The sequence below is a fragment of the Onychomys torridus genome, chromosome 7 (assembly GCF_903995425.1).
Source record: "Onychomys torridus chromosome 7, mOncTor1.1, whole genome shotgun sequence".
NCBI classification, from domain to species: Eukaryota; Metazoa; Chordata; class Mammalia; order Rodentia; family Cricetidae; genus Onychomys; species Onychomys torridus.
The window spans coordinates 72,645,755-72,666,279 of NC_050449.1; the positions used below are offsets into that span (position 1 = coordinate 72,645,755).

General features: G+C 38.3%; 1 pseudogene; it reads left to right on the forward strand.

The window, feature by feature from the left end:
- Positions 1-15,864: 15,864 nt before the first annotated feature.
- LOC118587617 lies at positions 15,865-16,995 on the forward strand (annotated as a pseudogene).
- The last annotated feature ends 3,530 nt before the right edge of the window (positions 16,996-20,525 follow it).

Consider the following 20,525-nt stretch of genomic DNA (forward strand, 5'->3'; position numbering starts at 1 on the left):
GCAAAAAACTGTTTCACTTTACAAGTGACATATGATGGAGCATTGTCAGATTTAATTTGTGCAGGTATACCCATGATGGCCATAAATTCCAGTGAATGCATGATTACAGAATCAGCCTTTTCAGAATTCAGAGAAGTTGCCCATTGAAATCCTGAATAGGTATTAATGGTATGATGAACATATTTCAATTTTCCAAATTCTGCAAAGCGAAACACATCCATCTGCCATATTTCATTCTTCTGAGTACCCTGTGGGTTACAGTCTGCTGGTAGTGGAGTTTGATTGTAAAAAGAATAAGTAGGATATTTCCATATAATTTCCTTGGTTTCTTGCCAGGTTATAGAAAAATCCTTTTTAAAACCCTTACTAATGACATGATGCTTTTTATGAAATTCTGAGGCCTCCAGCACATTTACTATCAATAGTTTGTTGATCTCATCATTAACTTATGCTAGAAGGCATGGCAGACCCATGTGGGATCAGGATGATTCCTATTACTGATTATATTTTGGAACTGAATAAATAATAAAGCTAATTCTGAATCATCAAGGATAAATTCTGCTGTTTCAATATGTAAAATTACTCTTTCAGCATACTGAGAGTCAGTAACTATATTGAGAGGTTCCAAAAAATCCATTAATACCATCAGAATAACATATAATTCCAATGTTTTAAACTGAATTATAAGGACTTTGAACCACTTAAATTTTCTTTTTTGTAGTCTGCCTTTCCTTGTTTGTCTGCATCTGTATACACTGTAGGGGCTCCAGATACTGGTATTTCCCATACAATTCAAGGCAGGATCCAGTTAGCTCTCTTTATAAGTTGAATTCTATCACTTTTGGGATATTTGTTGATAATCTCTCCCAAAAAATTACCACAAGATCTTTACCAAGATTCACTTTCTGCCCATAATTTGTCAATTTCATCATTAGTTAAAGGTACTACAATTTCTGCTGGGTCTATTCCTGCTTATTGACGAAGTCTCAATTTTCCTTTTAAAATGAACTCAGAGATCTTTTCCACATAAGTTTTTAATTGTTTACTCTGTTTATTTGGTAGAAATATGGAGGAAAGGTAACAAGCCATGGGCAGAATGAAGATTAATGTCAGTGGGTTAATTTAAGTTATAAGAGCTAGTTGCAAACTAGCCTAAGCTCAGACCAAGCTTTTATGATCAATAAAAAGTCTCCATGTCATTTTTGGGAGCTGGCAGTCCAAAGAAAGTCTGACTACACTTGGTGTCCAACATGAAGCTCAAAAACTTCCCAGAGCTGGGGTAGGTAAATGTGGCTCCTGACTGGTGAATGTGAGCATGAGCCTTGGCTCTCACATAAAGAAAAATAGTGACTGTAGCTCAAAACCAGTGCATTAGCCTGCTAGACTGACCCTAGAGGGGGAAGAGCCAGCCATCAGCACCATGTGATAAGCAGAGCCATCTGGCAGGTGGCCTGGCCATTTAAAGTTTGGCTCACACAATCAGAACAGGCTGTAGGTGTGCAAAAGGCCAGATCCAGACCAAAAATACCTCTGGACAGGTACAGTGTGCTTGGAAATGTGCTTAGATGCTGAAGAAGGAAATAAAATGGGTATAGACAGTCACAAATTAGAAATAGTTAAAAAAACAAAATGTAGTCTTTAAAGAGTCAAGTTATATAAAAAGAATAAGTCACATACGGATGGGAAATACACAAAGTCTCTGGACCCTATATAATGCTTTCTTAACTTCAAACTTTTTAAAAGCTAATGAACAAAAAGCAACAGCTACTGAGAGACATTGGATTGTGGAAATAAAATACTATTAAATTATTCTATATATTTTAAGGATATTTTAACTTCAGAATGGAAGTCAGGAAATGTGTTACAACCTGTTCAGAGGTATTTTTGGTCTGATGGCCTTTGCATCAGCTCCTGCCTCCAAAATTTTCACTGTTTAGTTCCTATCCTGACTTCTTTCAGTGATGATCAGTGATATAGAAATGTAAGTCAAACAAACCCTTTCCTCCCCAAGTTGCTTTGGTCATGGTGTTTCATCACAGCAATAGTAGCCCTAAGAGTCAATATCCTTTCTTCTAACTTTTAATAATGTACAGTAAATTGTTATTATCTACATTTAGCCTCCTCTGCAACAACATGCTCATCACTACATTTTCCACCTCATTTACTTATATTGAATCAGATAACTGGCTATGATTTGTATTTATATGTAACTTGTTTTTGACAGAGTTTTTGTTTCTCTATTTTGAGAGTTTTGAGCAGCATTGGTCTGATGATATCATAGCATTTGATAACACAAAAGCTCCCCATAAAAATGAAGATTAAATGAATACTAAAAAAGCTAAATTGTGCACAAACTACATCATTTGTACTAAAATATGGTGTATCATGCTGAAATAGCTGAGACTTTCCTGTCAACCAAGGCAGACCCTGACAAATGGGTCTTAGACAGAAAGGTTTTGTATCATCAAAGAATCACTGGACTGGAAAGTTTGTGTAACCTTTAACACTGGGTTTCAGCTTATTGTGAAAGGTCATGTAAAGTGATCTTCTGCATCCCAGATTTTCACAATGTTTGTCGAATATGATTTGAACATTGACCCATTCTAGTGCTCCTTAGTCATCCATAGTTATCAGCAGACTAAACAATCAAGTAGTGAATGTTATTAACATGAAGAGTAGCTTCTAAATGAAAGCAATTTTGAATTTGTGGCTTACTAACTAAACTGGACATTTTGAAATTACTCATAGAGATCAATTTACCATTAGCTTTGAAATCTGGATATAATTAATTAAGAGCCTGTTAAACATGTGTGATTTTCCTATGATATGTATTTTGTACAAAATAACATGATGGGTTTACACCAGGGTTGGAAAAACTTCACGCCACATATTTTTATCTCCTGTTGTAACTTCTATTTTTGTAAATAAAACTTATTGAAATATAGGTTCTCACATTCATTTTTTTATTATTTATGATAACATTTTCCCTACAACAATAAAACTGCATACATATTTGCTACAGAAATAATATAATCTGATAAATCTAAAATATTTATTGTCTTGCACTTTATAGGAAAAGTTGGTCAGCTTCTGCTTTAGTCTTTGTGACAGATCATACAGACAGATTTGGGAGTTATATACATTATCATCTGCCATGGTTTGCCATAGAAAATATCCATGCTACTTCTATCTCAGTCCTATAAAATGTTGTTATTCTTATTAATTATATGAGAGATGAGAGGACTGGAAATTTAAATGTTACTTATAAAGACAGTGAGCCTGAATTTAGCTTCAGGTTTAGCCCATGAGATTCCTATTCTTCCTATTCCATTCACATCCTTCCCAGTAAGTCCATAGTCTTCCTTTTTCAGGCAGCTCTTGGGATTTGAAGCTAGAAGGAGCACCCATGAAACAAGTTAAGTGTTACAGCTACCTGGATGTACAGTTGATACATAACTTTATACATTATATTTCTATTGAAGTCTAGATTTTACCTGAACACACAGAAGTGCCCTGGCATAGTTTGCTTTTAAATTTTTGCATAAGCCCTGATTTGGCCATTGCAATATTTACTCACTAATCAGTGAGGGTTGTTTTTTGCTTGTTTTGTTTTGTTTTTGGTGGTTGTTGTTTTTGGCAAACTACGTGCACCAGTGAGCATCCAGTCTTCAAGTCTTTATGTTTAAACAGGCAATGGAAGACTTGGAACATCAATAGGCTATCAGTAGAACATGTGTGCTCAGTCCTGTCTGGCCACTTTGATCCTCTAAGTGTTCTGAAAAGAGAAAAGTTATAGAAAGAAGATAGGCAGAACAGTCTGATGTGACTTTTGGTGGAGGATTTTCTTGTCTTCAGGGATCCCTGTTCTGAGTATTATGATCCAGAAGACTGGTCACAAATGACCCAATGACAGGGTAGCCCCTTGTGACCTGGCTGGTGTTTCCCTCTTGAAACAAGAATACCATGGCTGTTCTTCAAGTAATTTCTCAATCCTTCTAGGAATCATTAAGCAAATATCTAGACATGATCTTTCACTTCCAGTCAAGAACTATAGCCTGAACTCAGAATTTTCCCTCCTGGTCTGCTGACACAGCAGGTAGTATTGTGTTTGTTTGTTTTTTGGGTGGATTGCTTGTTTGTTTGTATGGTTTTGTTTTTCTGTGTGCCAAAACTAACCATGAAAGATTTGAGAGTGTTTTAAGAATACACATCAAATTAACTAACAGACCTTCCTACCCAATAAAGTGAATTGATTCCATTCTGGTGATTTCAAACACTGAATGAGACACTGAGAGAAACAATCAATCAATGGGACCTGTTGAAACAGGTAAGAGTGTGAATTGTTGATACCAAGATTGGAAAAGCACAGGGACAAATAGCCAAAGGAATGGAAGCACATGAATTATGAACCAAAGGCTGTGGAGCCCCCAGCTGGAGCAGGCCCTCTGGATAAGTGAGACAATTGAATAGCTTGAACTGTTTGGGAGGCATCCAGGCAGTGGGACTGAGACCTGTCCTTAGTGTAGGAGCTGGCTGTTTGGAACCTTGGGCTTACACAGGGACACTTTGCTGAGCCTGGAAGGAGGGGACTGGGCCTGCCTGTACTGAATCCACCAGGTTTAAATGAATCCCCAGGGGAGTCTTGGCCCTGGAGGAGATGGGAATGGAGGGGAGGGGCTGGGGAGAAGGTGGGGGTAGGGGCAGGGGCGGGAGAGGGGAGGACAGGGGAACCCATGGCTGATGTGTAAAATTAAAACACAAATATAGTTAAAAAAAAAGGAGAAAAAAACCAAGCAAAACAAAACAAAAAAAAAAGAATAAAGAAAAACAAAACAAAACCCTGAATGATTCTGTGGAGACTGATTCATTCCTCAGTGCAGAAGAACGGAGAACGCAAGGACATATCACTACACTGTCACTAAACAGTAGAATTTCAATGGAAAATAATATTTTAAATGTTGTAAAAGACATTTAGTCCAAATCCTTAATTTTACTGACTATTAAGTGAAGACTCACCCTTCCTGCCTGTTGACCCAAGGATTGTCATTTGCCCGACCATGGTGGAAAGTACCCCAGACATCCCTGGTAAGATGTCAGGATCTCCTGCTCATCTAAGGACTCTAGAATCTTCACATGATGCAAGTTAAGAGCATATTTTGATTTACCAAGGATTCTTAAGATCCTCAATAACAAAATGATGTTGAAAGAGCTACAATTATCATGTCCTTCAATGTATATGATTCATAACTTAAACATACTGTTTTTACCCTCTCCCAAATAACTTTAGTAGGGATGAGAAAAGGAAACTAAATTGTGGAAATTTGACATTAAAATATTTTAATAAAATATTAAAAATATAAATATGTTGAATAAATAACCATATAAACCAGTTATTGCATTATGAGTTTTCTCCCCTAGTAATAAAGTCTATCTCTGTAAGCAATTTTTATCCGCCAATTAAAAAAACTTGTACAAACAATGTTTTGTATGAAAACTGATTCTTCATCTTTCTTCAGTCATCCCTCCACCCCAAGCACTCTTGCCTCTCCCTGCCCCTGGTCCCTTTGTGTCCCCACCCTGCCTGGAACTGTTGCTTCTGAAGCATGAAAAGAAGAGGCCAAGATCAAGGGGTTTCTGAAACTATTGAGTTTCTATGCTGGAGTGGAAAACAGTGGCATAAGTTCAAATACTAAATGATACATTCAGTATTACATCGGCAGAACTCAAGGGCCTATTTTCACTAATGAAAAGCACAGGCCTCTTAAGTACGTATTTCTTCATTGGGTTTCATTCCTTACAGCAAGTTCTCTTTTTCCCCTCCAATATCTAAATATGCACAGAGCGTCTAGCCAAACTTTGACACCCCACATCCGTGTTCATTCAACAAATTAAGCCATTGTGGACACTCTCATGCTCATACTCATCATTTATATGTCCTTATGGTATTGTGTTTGATTGTGGAAAATATTATCTGCACATTATTCCAGTTACTTTGGCAAAACACACTCTTCTGAATAGTATTCTATTTCACACACTATGTGAGACCAAGAGACTTGCAGACGTTTCCCCCCATCCACCCTGAGTCATCTTGTCTGGCATTTCAAAATACATTCCAAGGCAAGACAGGAGACTAACCACAACAGTAGTGGAGACAGTTTCTGAGAGGAAATGCTTTTATTTCATGGAAGGGGAAGAAAAAGGAGAAATAAAGAAAAGGAAATAGAGGGATGCAAATTGGCCATGTCAAGTTCAAAGACAACACGGAATACTGGTGACTCTTTGTCCTATCCTCGTGTGACTCTTCCGACAACTCAAAGGGTGGGATAGCTGAAGAGAGTGATACAGAGATGTGAAGAAGAGGAATAACAAGGAGACACTTAGGTCCTGCTCTCCATCTCAATCTGTCTTGCTCCAATGGGGTTCCATTCCGGTGCAGATGAAGGAGACTTTGAATTTCATTACTTTGTCCCCTGAAGACAGCACATGAGTTTCCAGATCTGAGCTTCAGTCTTTGATAGTGAAAACAAATACTCTATGTACTGTGTTAGTACACTTTCCTCTCTAAACTCATCTTCATCTGTGGATAGCAGTGTCAGTTTTCAGCTTGAAGGAAAGCACACAAAAGCTCAGAATGAGCTCCACATCATCAGCCTTGAAGGTCACCATGTCTTGAACTCCAAAGAGTGGGGTTTAGAAGAAGAGAGAAAGTCATTCATCACCTTATATGGAATGTTCAGTGCTGGCAGCTTCAGGACACTCAGTCATATTAATAGAATGTAGTTACTTTGTAAGAGTTTCCCAAATGTAAGCAATCTGGGTCTGAAGGACTCGGTAGCAATAGGATATACTCACGTATATAGGCAGAAAAGAAGTGAAGATGTTGCATGCTGAATTGTAAACTCTACTAAACTTTCTTATAGAGTCATGTGTTGCAGCTGTGTAACACTGTGCCCATCAGTGATAGATGGCATATAGGATGGGAGTCCCATAAAATCACAGTGGAACTGAAAAGGCTATTGCCTAAAGCCATCACAGCCACTCATTACCTTTGTAAGTGTCATCATATGATGCACAAAAGACATATTGTGCTGTCAGTCATGGAAAAGCACAGTGCAACTATGCAAAATATACTTTACTTGGTAATTATTGACTTACTAGTTCCTGTATTTCTATAGTATAGTCATCTTGTTATTTTTAAAGGGGATTCCTAGTAGCTTAAGAGAAAGTTTACTGTAGAACAATATGCTTTATTACATTGACAGCACCTTGAGACTCCTCAGGATTACCATGCCTCTAAGCATTTTCTGCCATGAGGACTAAATAAAAGAATTGATAGAGCATAAAGATTAATTGTGAAACATACATATCTACTATACTCCAGTTCACTGTAGTGTTGACTGAAGATTCTCCATCTCGCTTGGTCTTGCTTTGGCAACAGCTGTTTTTATAAAATAATCACTCAGAGGCTTAATGCTAATAACAAATTGTTAAATCTATGGCTCAGGCTTATTGCTAGCTAGCTCTTACATCTTAAATTAATTCATTTCTATTAATCTATATTTTGCCATGAGGCTGTGGCATTACCGGTCTGCTGGCATCTTGTTCCTTGGGCAGCTGGAAGGCGTCTCCCAGACTCTGCCCTTTCTCTGTATCTCTGCTTGGATTTCCTGCCTGGGTGTTATCCCTTCATACCATAGGCCAACACAGCTTTATTTATTAACCAATGGGAGCAACATATATTCACAGCATACAGAAAGACCATCCCACAGCACTATAGGTTGAATGATAGATTTAAAATCTCAAGTGCTTTGACAGCTATCTTAATGACAAATGTGTGAATGACAGAGTATCTTAGCTAGGATTATTATTTCTGTGATGAAGCACCATGACCAGAAGCAACTTCAGGCGGAGAGGGTTGTTTGGCTTCCATATCCTGAATTACAGGTGTGCTGGATAGCTTTATGTCAACTTGGCACAAACCAAAGTTATCTGAGAAGAAGTAACCTCAATTGAGAAAATGCCTCCAGAAGATCCATTCTTAAGTTCTTCCTGCTCTGCTTGAATTTCTGTCCTGATTTCCTTGGATGATGAATAGTGCTGTGGAAGTGTAGGTCAAATAAATTCTTTCCTCACCAAGTTGATTTGGTCATTGTCTTTCATCACAGCAATAGAAACCCCAAGACAACAACGTTTCATTGAGAAATGCCAAGGCAGAAACTCAAACAGGATAGGAATCCATAAGCAGAAACTGATACAGAGGCCATAAAGGGATGATGCTTCCCAACTTGCCCCCCATGGCTTGCTCTGCCTGCTTTCTTATATAACCTAGGATCACCAGCCTAGAGGTGACACTACTCACAATGGGCTGTGTCCTCCTCAGTCAATCATCAATTAAGAAAATGCCCTACAGGTATGCCTATCAGATACTATGAAAACATTTTCTCCACTGAGGTTTCTTCCTGTCACATGACTTCAGCTTGTTTCAAGTTTACATAATCATGGCACAAATCCTCCTGTTGAAACTACATTGGTCAGCCTTTCCTGAATCCCTGCAACTGTAATACAGTCATGTATCATTTAGGGATGGTGACACCTTCTGATTAATGCATCATTAGGTGATTTTGTGTGTGGTGTGTCATCATCATAGAATACACATACATGAATCTGGATGGCCTACTACATACTTCTGGTATGTGGAAGACACACAGACACAGACTACACACACACACACACACACACACACACACACACACACACACACACACACTCTAGCCAGTTGCTCTTAAGTCATGATAAACATGTAAACACAAGAAAAATCAAACACTAGAGAAAATGATTAAAAATAAACAACAACAAAAACTAGGTAAACACAAGATGTAGAGGAATGTTGTTAACTTTGTTTAAGTGAGTTCCCAACATTCAAACAATCTTGTGGGCAGCACTTAATCGCTCAGCACAGAACTTGACATTACCATTGGCTGTTCCGATTCATATATAAAGTTTGGAGACTCTTGGATAGAAGGAATAAGTCAGGAAGGTCAGTATGAAATCATTTTATAGGGTGATTGGCAAGTTATCAGCACCTTGGTAGTAGTTTAGAGAAGGAAAGAGACCCATGTTCGTTTGTTAGCATCTACTATGTATCTATGACATTATGCTATTAGTTTTGTCGTAATTTTTATGATGCTTAGGTGCAATTATCTGCACTTTACAAATGAAAAGGCAAATACTGTTAATTTGTTAAAATAACAGTGCTAGCAAATATTCCAGTTGCCTATTCCAGTTCCCAAGCTCACACTCTGCATCATTGCAGTTTGTACCCACACTAGCTTCTTCATGTATGAGTCATCTTCTGTCAGTTTCTTTCCCCTGAGGAATTCCCTGAGGAACAATGAGCTGTGAAAATAAGCATCTGTAAGGAAAAAAGGCCAAAAACTTTAAAACCTTGAAAACTTCATTTTCCTGGCCTACCCTCCCTTCCCAGTTGTCTGTGAGTGGTTTTATGCTGTAGAAGAAGAACACATGCCATGGCCTAAACCATAGCACAAAAGGAACAATTTCCAGATGAATCAGAATTGACAGATTCATGTTGGCTTTCAAGCCTCATTGGATGATGCATGACTGTAACCCTACCTCGGATACCTAAGCCCATTGAGCCTACACATAGCACAAAACACTCATTAGCAATGGCTTCTAAGTGACTGGCTAATTATGGTTTCTGTCAATTTTGTCACTTGCTCTGTGAAAATACTAATAGTTTCTCACTTGGTTTCTTGGTGTTGCCTCTTAATAGGGCTTCTTTTGTATATTCTTTTCCCTCCAGATTCATTCTCTATACTGGATTGAACATAATCTTTCAAAAAAGGTGACTTTATAAATAACTCTCTTGCTGTAGATGCTTCAGCAGTAATCTGAATCCTTTTCTACATCTATAAAGTACTTTATGAGTAGCTACATGTCTACCATCCCTTCAACCTTAATGCAAGGGAATAGCAGATGAAGCCAAGGTTAATTTTGAAAAATAAAGGACAAAAGCAAGTTAAAGTAATTAGTATATATTTTTTTTCTTGGCACTCTTAAAATCTTGATGAGTCATCTTCCTCTTGATTTTTTTTTCAACACACATGGTCTATGAACTGCTGATAAAGACGTAATGTTCGGGATCTAAGTAAGGGTGAGACAAAGTCTACCTAGACAGATGACTTCTCTCTTGAGAGAATGTCAACAAGTAAACACGGACCCTATGAACAGACAGGGCAGCAGAAAAGGAAAGTTAACAAGCCAGCATCTCTGAAACACAGAAAGAAGATGGATTGAGTTTGCTGTACTATGTAGAGTAGTGAGGAACAGAAATGAAGTCCTGTTTTTGTTGTCTGTGTCACTATCATGTCTGTGAACAGGGCCTATGTTTGCTAGTTAACATTTGCTCATTGGAGAAGTAGTATTTAAATTTAGGCAGACTTTGTCTCACTTTCTATTTTTCTGCTTTATTACAATCAACAAGCTCTAGCTTCCTCTCAGTGCTGGGAACTATTGCAATCAAATATTCAATTAAAGTAGGATTCAAAGAAATGGTGTAAGAAGGGGTTCTAAGGCCTTTTCCTTTATAGGGTTCTTCCTGTTGCTAAGGGAGAACATCTTTCCTAGATGCCCACTTGAAGTTTTTTCATGTATGGCAAGCAGGACAAGTTCACATTTATTATAAAAGCCAGTTTCCCAAGCATGGATCTTAACACCTAGCATAGGCTGTGACACATAATTCTTGCTGCAAGAAATGAACTCTTAGTACATCTTATTCTATTTTTGCAAGAGTGTGATGCTGAAGATTGGGAGCTTCATGAAAATGCCACCCCCTTCAAAAACAAAAGAATTCTGACCAGAAACAATCAAAAGAATTTCTGAGCCATATTGTGATCTAGTTTGTGTCAGAGACTAGGAATATAATCCAGATTTTTACTTTAGAGTTTCCAAATCAAAGAAATCACAAATCCCAGAAAGGTTGAAATTAAGTTCACACTATCTAAAGTCATGGACTTTGAACATGCTTTGAATATTTCCTACACCCTGGTTTTGGTTCATTAATAATGATCTTTTCTAAAAAATAAATAAGTAAATAAATCTTTCTGGATTCTACTGACCTGAGAGAGGGAGAATCAGCATTGTTCAAGGATGAGTTCCCTGACAATCTCAAGCAGACATGCGTGTGTGTGTGTGTGTGTGTGTGTGTGTGTGTGTGTGTGTGTGTGTGTGTGTGTGTGTGTGTGTGTGTGTGTGTGTAACAATAATTAAAGAGGAGGTTGTGAATTTAGAGAAATTAAGGGGAGGCATAGGAGAGTGTCAGTGAAAGAGAGATTGCTGGAAATGATGTTGATACAGTACTTATATGTGAAGATGTAAAAAATATTAAACTGGAAAACAAAAGAATCTATTGAAGCATAGGATTTTAAAGATATACAAAATCCATGGGTTGAATAATGGCTCAGCATTTAAAAGTGCTTGCTGTTCACTTGTGAGGACAAGAGGTAAGATTTCAGCCCCCACTAATGGTGAAATTATTTAGGCCACTCCACGTAGTTAAAAGGGAGGTTTATTTTGTGCGGTAACTTACAATGAAGGGGTAGGTTGCAGGGTCTGGCAAAGGTATGGCGCAGTCCGGCGGTGTTCTCTGGAGAACTCTGCTCTTGTCTACCTCCAGCGTCCAGCGTCCAGCGTCCCCGAACCAAGCGAGCGCCACCTCCTCTCGATCCTCTGTCTTCCGTTTCCTTCTCCGCCCTCCCTCTCTGGGCATGACCATTACCGAAGCCTCAATGGGGGTTGGAACTTCCAGGCCAATGCTGGGATGGCTATCCAGTACACCCCACATCAGAAGGCTTGTAAGCACAATTAATTCCTGCTCCAAGGGATTCAACACTCTCTTCTAGTATCCATGGGTATCTGTACACACATAGGTACTTACTTTATACAGACACAGAAATACATACATACATACATACATACATACATACATACACACACACATAATGAAATAAAGTAAATGTTTAAAATATAAAGTGGCCTGGCGGTCTTCAGAATAATTGCCAATAATTCACAAAGCAATTTTGAGCAGTTGTGCACATGAAAACAGGAAGAAGCAAAGTGCTAGAGAGGTCCCCAGAAATCCACAATGATACATCCACTGTAGATTACTGGCAATGGTCGAGAGAAAGCCTGATCTGACATAGTCTGGTGATCAGATGGTCAAACACCCTAATGGTCGTGTTGGAACTCTCATCCAATAACTGATGGAAGTGGATGCAGAGATCCTCAGCCAGGCCCCAGGTGGAGCTCCAGGAGTTAAATTGTCCAGAAAGAGGAGGGACTGTAAGAGTGTGAATTGTTGAGACCAAGATTGGAAAAGCACAGAGACAAATAGCCAAACTAATGGAAACATATGAATTATGAACCAAAAGCTGTGGAGCCCCCAACTGGATCAGGCCCTCTGGACAAGTGAGACAATTGAATAGCTTGAACTGTCTGGGAGGCACCCAGGCAGTGGGACCTGGACCTGTCCTTAGTGCATGAGCTGGCTGTTTGGAACCTTGGACCTACACAGGGACACTTTGCTGAGCCTGGAAGGAGGGGACTGGACCTGCCTGTACTGAATCCACCAGGTTTAAATGAATCCCCGGGGGAGTCTTGGCCCTGGAGGAGATGGGAATGGAGGGGAGGGGATGGGGGGGGAGGTGGGGGTGGGGGCGGGAGGAGGGAGGACAGGGGAACCCATAGCTGATGTGTAAAATTAAAACACAAGCATAATAAATTTAAAAAGTAACATATATATATATATATATATATATATATATATATATATATATATATATATATATGTATGTATGTAAAGTGGCCTGGTAGTCTTCAGAATAATTGCCAATAATTCATAAAGCAATTTTGAACAGTTGTCTTTAAATGCATGTTGTACATTTTTGACATAGATATAAAGTTTCAACAATTTAAAATAAGTTGTAAATGTTCAAAAGTGATATAAATTGTAAATCTCATTTAGGGCTGAGCATTGCGAAGTCTCTTATTGTCTGATCACTGGTTGGTTGTGGGTTTCTGTGTTAGTTACTATCTGCTGAAGGAAGCGCTTCTCAGATGAGGGTTTAAGAGTCACTTCTGTGATGATGGAAACATGTTTCTCCTCCAGTAGCAGCTTTCAGCACTATGGACCTCAGCCAATATGGGTGAAGTGTCCACTGGAATACCAGCTAGATGTCTCCATTTTCTATGAAATAAGTATGGAGTCTTTAGCAATAGAGTCTTAGTGTCATGTTATATAGGGTAACCAACAACACAGGCAATATCTGTAATGATTTGGGAGTTTCTGAGATCCATTTGAAAAATTAAAAATAGGCAACTCATTCCTGGTACTGTGGGTTTATTTGGTAGGATATGGGATATTATTTCCCCAATTATATGATAATTTCATGTAAACTAGTTTTAGGAAGCTTCTACACTAGTTACTTTCCATATGTCTTTTCAAAAGGCCTTTAGTGTAAGTTATTTCTCCCCATATTCTCCCATTTACCCTGACTCTACCCATTTAATCCTCTTGTTAGGGTTTCACTTTTATCCCTCAATAAAATTATGTTCTGTTTCTCCTTATTTGGAAGACAACCCTCCAGTATCTTACTAGCTACCAAACATTTGTGAGTATTTCAAGTGAAATACATATATCAAAAGCATAAAAGATGATATCCATATAGGAGAGAAACATTCAATGTTTGTCTTTCTGTGTCTGAGTTACCAAAGTATGGTTGTTTGTAGCATGTATCTTCAAAGGTCTTATTAATAAAAAACAAACCCAGAGCCAGGTATTGGGTTGAATGCTGAAAGATCAGAGAGACAGACACAAGCCACAGCTGACCTCACCTTGTCTACTTCTCAGCTGATCCTGTTTTCTCAAACTGGGAGCTTCTGTGTCCTCATCAAATGGATCTCAGCTGAACTGATGCTAGAAGCCTAAAAGATTAACCAGGCTAGTTCCTGATCCTCATACCTTATATACCTTTCTGCTTCCTGCCATCACTTCCTGAGATTAAAGGTGTGTGTCACCATGCCTAGTTGTTTCCAGTGTGGCTTTGAATTCACAGAGATCCAGAGGGATTTCTGTCTTTGGAATGCTAGTATTAAAGGTGTGTGTTCCACCATTTTCTGGAGTCCATATCTAGTGGCTGTTCTGTTCTTTGACCCCAGATAAGTTTATTAGGGTGCACTATATTTTGCAGGACACAATATCTCACAGTTGTTTTTTTACTCAATCCATTTACCTACAAATTTCATAATTGCATTCTTTTTAAAGCTGAAATAGTATTCCATTATGTAAATGTCCCACATCCATTATCCATTGATCAGCTGATAGACATCTAAACTATTTGTATTTTGGCTCTTATGATTAGAGCAGCAATGTACATGAATGAACAAATAGCTTTGCCATAAGATGTATATAGTCTTTTGGGTCTGTGCCCGAGTGGTATAGATCTATTTTCATCTTTTTGGTGTGAAGACCTCCACAATGATTTCCATCATGGCTGTGCCAGTTTAAACTCTCACCACCAATGAATAAGTATTCCCTTTTCTCTACATCCTCACCAGCATCTATTGTCATTTTTTTTTAAAAATTAATCTTGGTCATTCTAACTGGAGTTGGATGAAATCTCAAATTAGTTTTAATTTGAATTTCCATGATGGATAACATTGTATTTCTTTTTTTTTAAATAGTTTTTTTCATAAAATACGTTCTGAGTATAGTTCCCCTCCCTCAACTCCTCCCAGATTCTCCTTACCTCTCCTTCCATTCAAATGTCCACACTTTCTCTTGGTAGAAAAAAGGCATCTAAAGAATAGTAGTAAAACAAAGTAAGATAAAACAAACTGGAATAGGACAAAACAATCAAAAGAAAAAGACACAAAGAAAAAAGCACAAGAAACACATAGACACACATGTTCATACATGCAGAAATCCCACAAAAACACAAAACAAGAAACCACTACACACACACACACACACACACACACACACACACACACACACACACACAGGACCTTAATGTAATAAAAATGATACCCTGAAAAAATAATATGAGAGGGAAACCTCAAAATACTATTGAGTTCATTTTGTGTTGACTATCTACTGCTAAACATGGGTGTAGGCTGAGTTTTCCCATCCCACAGCCACTCTCAAACATACTGAGACTTATATTAATTATAAATAATTGGTCAATAGCTCTGGCTTGTTACTAACTTGCCCTTACAACTTAAACCATTTCTATTAATGTATGTGCTGCCCCCTGAGGCTCATGGCCTTTTACCTCTGTCCCATTTTGTGTGGCTGACTTGTTCTCCATCTGGTGGCAACTCTTCTAACTCTCCCGTTCCTCTTTTCATCATTCTCAGTTTGGCTTTCCTAACTAACTTCATTCTGTTCAGCTATTGACCAGGCAGCTTGCTTATTACACCAATTACATATATTCACACAGTATATGGAAGGATTATTCCACAGTACATGTGGCCTACCTTTAAGAATGATTTGTAAACCCAATGAGACTCTCTTGGAAAAAAATACAACTAAGTTTTCATTTGCTACCAGTTACCAGTTGAAGACAGTCTTGGGGTTAGGGCTAGGGGCTTTGTCCACTTTCCCCCTCAGCACTGAGAAAGCATCTGACCCAGACCCATACAGGCTTGTGCATGCAGCCATAGTCTCTGTGAGTTTTTATGGTGCTGTGTGTAGAAGGCCTTATTTCCTTGGTGCTTGGTGTCCTCCAAATTTTTTTCTTTTATTGAAAATAGATTCTTTGAGCCCTTCTTGTGTTCAAGGTACCCATGTCCTGTTTCCCAGTGCTGTCGTTGACAATGTTGCTCCTCTCTTCAGCAGCTAAGCCTTCCAATCTCAAGAACCCATGTCTTCTTTGACATGGACATTAGCTAGGAGTGTGGTAGCAGAATCATTTTAGAATTGTTTGCACATATTGTTCCTAAAACTGCAGAAAATTTTCATGCATTGTATACAGGAGAAAGGGCACTGGATCCACAACTGGGAAATCTCTCCATTTATGGAAGATGCCCTTTCGACTGAATTATTAAGAAATTCATGATTCAGGGTGGACAGTTCTCAAATCAGAAGGGCAAGGGTGGTGAAAGTATTTGTAATGAACATTTTGAAGATGAAAATTTTCATTATTAGCCTGATCTGGAGGGTTTGCTGAACATGGCAAATGCAGGCTCCAATACAGATGATTCTCAGTTCTTTGTCACAATGATTCCAACTCTAAATTTGGATGGGAAATGTAGTATTTAGACAAGTAGTTAAAGGACCCTATGTGGCATGGATTCTTGAAAATATAGAAGTGAATGGTGAAAAACCTGCCGAACTGTTGTCACTGAATGTGGAGAATTGAAAGAAGGGGATGACTGGGGACATTCCCCAAAGATGGCTCTGGTGACAGTCATCCAAATTTCCTCAAGGATGCAGATATAGATTTAAAAGATGTAGATAAAATTTTATTAGTAACAGAAGACTTAAAAATATTGGAACTACCTTTTTCAAATCTTAGAGTTGGGAGGTAGCTATTAAAAATACCCAAAGGTTTTAATGTACATGGGTAGTTCAAAGGCTGTTATTGACAAAGCAGATAAATCCAAACTGCAACCTATACCCTTAAGCTGTGTACTAAATATTGATGCTTGCAACTGAAGATGTCAAACCAGCAGGGAGCAACTGGCATTTGTTTGGAGGCTCTTGAAATGGACCTGTCAAAAACCAAAGCACTATACCACAAAATGCAAGGATGGCAAAGATGAAAAGAATACGGCCCAGCACTGGCTGATCTTAAGAAGCCACAGGAGATAGCTCCAGGAGATAAATCTATCTAGGCAGAATTGTCTAAAGTTAAACAAATGATAAGAGTTCAGAAAGATAAAAAGAAGGAAGTACATGCAAAAATGTCTGCTTAATAAGGAATAAACTTTGCTTAAATATTACATGTTGATTATATAAAGAATATAAGTTCCTGTCTACATATGATCCCTGGTGTGTTTCCTTTTATTCTTTGCCATCATTGTTTACAAAGAAGTACTAATGTAGGTTCCTTCTTAATAAAGTGTTATGAAGTACAAAAAACAAGAAAGAAAAGAAAAATAGATTCTTTTCTCATACAATATATTCTGATTGTAGTTTCATCTCCTTTTACTCCCCTTAGTTCCTCCCCACCTCCCCTCCCCTCTGGATCCACTCTCTTTTATCTCTTGTTAGAAAATAACAGGTTTTTAAGAGATAACAATCAAACATGATATAATAAAATAAATAAGATGAAATAAATATACGATGAAACAAAAACTATCATATCAAGTTGGACATGACAACTCAACAGGAGGAAGTAGGTCCTAAGAGCAGGCAGGAGTCAGAGACCCATTTGTTCTCACAGCCAGGAGTCCCATAGAAATACTAAGTTAATAGCTATTATATATGTGCAGAGGACCTGGTGTAGATCCTTGTAGGCCTTGTTCTCCTGGTGTCTTCTATTCTCTCTGGCTTTTACAGTCTTTTCACCTCTGCTTCTGGGGGATTCTCTGAGCTCTGAGGGGAGGGATTTGATGGAGACTTTCTCTTTAGAGACTCTCTCAACATAATTTCAGGCTGTGGGTCTCTCAATCTGTTCCCATCTGCTGCCAGAGGAAGTCTCTCTGATGATGACTGCATAAGGCACTGATCTATGAGTATAGCAGAATATCATTATGAGTCATTTTATTGATTTTTGTTTTGTTTTGTACCAGAAGTGCTGGGTTTTACCCTAGGTCTCTGGGTTATCTAGTCTTTTGTTCTTGGTTACCAAAGCAGTTTCTGACATCAGTTCCCTCTCATGCAGCCTTAACTCAAACTAGATATTTGTTGACTAATTCCCTAAGTTCTGTGCCACCATTGCTTTAGTATAGTTTGCAGACAGGACAGATTCTAGACCAAGATTTTGTGGGTGTGCTGGTGTCCACATTTCTCTTTCAGTAGCTTGCAGAGTAGCTTCCTGTGCCAAAGAGTCTGGAGTGTAGTGATAGAGATGAGGGCTCCATGTAGGCACCAGCTCCCCTTCTCTATGTTCAATGAGTTGTGTGTGTATTGTTCTCAACAATAGGGTCCTAGTGTCAGTTTGGGGAGAGCAACCTTTTGTCTTAGCAGTAGCCGGGGTTATTTGGGATTTCCATGGGACCCCCTTGACCAACAACTCAGTTGAATGCAACCCAATCTCACCACTGGAAGTCTTGTATAATGTCAAGAGATAGCCAGTTGAGACTATGTATCCCCCATTATCTAAGAGTCCTCATCAGGATCACCTTAATAGACTCCAGGAAGTTTCCACTGCACTACATTTCCACATCACCCTTCAATTGCTCTCCAACTCCATCTATTTCGCCCAACACTCTCTCCCTCCACTGTATCCCCTCCCCAACATCTGATGCCCTGCTCCCATCCCTACATACCCCTAGTCTGATCCTAAAATCTATTCTATTTCCCCTCCCAGGGAGACCCCTGCATCTCCTCTAGATTCCTCACTTTTACTTAACCTCTCTGTGTTATGAATTGTAGCTTGGTTGTCATTTACTTAATGGCTCATATACACTTATAAGTGCATACATACCATATTTGTCTTTCTAGTTCTGGGGTACCTCACTCAGGATGACTTTTTCTAGTTCTATCCATTTGTCTGAAAATTTTATGATGACTAACATCAATAACACAAGTGACAGTTCATGCTAGCAAGGATGCTGACTCCTCCATTGCTAGTGTGAGTGCAAACTTGTATAGCCACTATGGAAATCAAGATGGAAATTCTTCAGGAAGATGGGTGTCAATCTACTCCAAAACTCAGCTATACCACTCTTGACCATATATCTAAAGGTGGTACATTACACCACAAGAACACTTACTCAATCATGTTCATTGTGCCTTTATTCTTAATAGCCAGAAATTGGAAACAACTGAGATATAACTCAATAGAAGGAAAGATAAAGAAAATATAGTACATTTACACAGTGGAGTATTATGAAGTTGTTAAATGATGGCATTTTCAAGTGTTTCTCAGCCATTTATGATTGTTCATTTAAAAACTTTATGTTAAGTTCTATGACCCACTTTTAAATTGAGCTATTTTTGATGTTCTTTGTTTAGTTCTTTGTATATTCTACAGACTAACCCTCTGTCAGACATACAGTTAAAAAGATGTTTCCCATTCTGTAGACTGTTTCTTCACTTGGTTAATGATGGTCTTTGCTGGTCATTGGCCTTTTAGCCTCATGAGTTCCTATTTATTGTTGATGTTTATGTCTGTGCTATCAAAGTTTTGTTCAGAATGGCCTTCCTTGTGCCACTGAGTGCCAGTGTATTTCCTACTTTCTCTTCTATTGGATAAGGGGTATTTCATCTTAGATTGAGGTTCTTGATCCACTTGGAGTTGAGTTTTGTGCAGAATGAATGATAAAGATCTAGTTAATTCTTCTACATGAAGTTATCCAGTTTGTTCAGCAATACTTGTTAAAGATACTCTTTGCTCCATTGTATATTTTTGTCTTCTTTTTAAAAATATTGGTACCTGGAAGTGTGTAAACTTACATTAGGGCATTCAATTCTATCCTATTGAACATTTTTGTCTGTTTTATGCCAATGCCATGTGGATTTTATCATTATAGCTATATGATCTATCTTGAAATCTGGAATAGTAATGTAATGGTTAAGTTTCTCTAGTCCTACCCAGCTACACAGTCCTCACTCAGAGGCTTAATATTATTTAAAAACTGTATGGCCTATGGCAGGCTACTTGCTAGTTAGTTCTTTCATCTTCAATTAACCTATTTCCATTAATCTGTGTTTTGCTACATGGCCGTGGTATTACTGATCTGCTGGCATCTTGCTACTCCTTGGGCAATGGCTAGGTGTCTTTCTCTACTCTCCTTTTTTCTCTCTGTATCTCTGCTTGGATTTCCTGCCTACCTCCAATCTTCTTTGCCATAGGCCAAAATAGCTTTATTTATTAGTCAACTGGAGGAACACATATGCACAGCATATAGAAAGACATTCACAGCATGGTAATCCCCCCATCATTGTCCTCTTCCTTAGGATTGTTTTGGCTATCCAGGGTCTTTTGTGTTTACATATGAAGTTAAAGATTATCTTTCAATTTCTGTAAAAAAAAAAGTGTTGGGATTTTGAATTGTGTTGGAACATTGAATCTGCAGATTGTTCTAGTAAAGATGATCATTTTCACAATCTTAATTCTGCCAATCTGGAGCATAAGAGATCTTTTTATCTTCTGATGTCTTCTGCAATTCTTTCTTCAGCATCTTAAAGTTTTTATTATACAAGTCTTTTACTTCTTTAGTTAGAGTTATTCCAAGAGGCCACTGTGGAAGATATTGTTTCTACAATTTCTCTCTCAGTATATCTATTTGTGTATTTGTATATAAAAATGCTACTGATTTTTGTTTGTAACTGTATA